Here is a 1,674-nt window from a genome sequence, read left to right on the forward strand (position 1 = left end):
GCCGAGATCGGCTAAAAAAATAAAAGCTAATTTTTTTATTTTTAAGCTGTTTGCAATGCCAATGACCTTATACTTGGCCATTGACATGCTTCCTGACTGATGTGCAGGCTTTCTTTGGAGCTGTTACAGCTCCATTTTGGATTTTGCAGAAATGTACTCGGTTACTAACTGGGTACATTTCTGCAGATTGCACTAGCCCTGCATGGCCGGTTTCAAGCTTCCTGGATCGCAAATTCACCTCATTTGAATGGATTTCTCTTGCAAATGCTGTGATTTGCATACAGGGGCTTAGTCCATGCAGGACTAGTGCAGGAGCACTCATGCATGCCCCTGCAGACTGTTCCTGGATCGCATGGCAGACATATTGCCTGCTAGAGCTCCTGCACTAATCCTGCACGCCATGCTAGGCATGCAGAATCTGAGGGTTTATACTTGCTATGGTGTACATCCTGAGCTGTGACTTAATGAATGCAGCTGTTTTATCTGTTGAAGAGTTTCTGTGTCACTATACCATCCATCCTGCCTAAGACTAGCTACTACAGAAAAAAAACACTTTCTAAACTGACAATACAACATCAAAAGCTTGTAAAGGGCATACAATAGCATATGCATTTGTTTGTAATTTTTTTTATTTTTTAGGAAGTCACTAACTAAGAGGTGGTTATTTGCCAGCAAGGATGATGCCATCATACTTTTTCTGAAGATAGTGTATAGCCTCCTCTTTATTGATAAAGTACTTGGCTCCAATTTGGCCAGTTTTCCTTTTCTTATGCATAATACTTAAGACTGGCTTATCAAAGACCACATAGAAGTTATGACCATAGATGCCAATACTAGGATTGTATTTGAGTTCAAATCATTGTCCTCCTGGATTCCAAAGCCAAAGTTCCCAGTTCAGAAAACAAGTTTTATTCCAATTCCTTTTCTTGGACCAGTAGTCCTTTCAGAATTCCCTCAGCCTTGACACTATGGAATTTGCAGTGAAAAGCAATCTTTTCTTTCCTTTGGATACTGATTAACCTCACTGTGTAATAAGCTTTGGAGTTTGTCCCATAACCTGTTCATGCAGCTTGGCCACTGTTGTCAATCAGTCACCACTTTCCCCACATAAATTCTGAGGCACAATTTGAAAATGTACAGCTCCCATATGGGATTCTCCTTTTGGCACATTTGTGCACCATAATGGAAAAAGGATGTTTAAATATTCTCTGTGACAGTCAGTAAAAATTCTTACTTCACAGATATCACAGACAGATACACTACATTATTGTTGTTAACATTCAAGATGTGTTACATCTATTTTTATTTATTTATTTTTTAAGTGAGACATAACTGTAATGACAGCACATACAAAACCTGCAGGAATAAGTTCCAGTTTGTTGTTTTATTTTAAAACAAACCTTTAGATTTGTGCTTTTTTATATGTAAACCATGGGACATTATGCACTTCATTGTATAAATGTTGTTACCCTTCAGTATCTTCCACAGGTAATCAATATCTTCTCTAATATTGGAAGAATTAAGGTTCTGCACTATATAGAAACTATTACAGAAATCACCTTACTGTGTACCCATTGTTGTATATTCACCATAATTCATCATCAAAATAGATTGCTATAGTGTCCCTTTTGCCACAATGTCAGGGAAAAAATTATCATCCATATTACTTTTCAA

At 37.5% G+C, this 1,674-nt stretch overlaps 1 pseudogene; it reads right to left on the bottom strand.

The window, feature by feature from the left end:
* Positions 1 to 661: 661 nt before the first annotated feature.
* LOC122806080 lies at positions 662 to 1,170 on the bottom strand (annotated as a pseudogene).
* Positions 1,171 to 1,674: the final 504 nt, after the last annotated feature.

The sequence above is a fragment of the Protopterus annectens genome, chromosome 7.part0, assembly GCF_019279795.1.
Source record: "Protopterus annectens isolate FY-2018-M chromosome 7.part0, PAN1.0, whole genome shotgun sequence".
NCBI classification, from domain to species: domain Eukaryota; kingdom Metazoa; phylum Chordata; order Ceratodontiformes; family Protopteridae; genus Protopterus; species Protopterus annectens.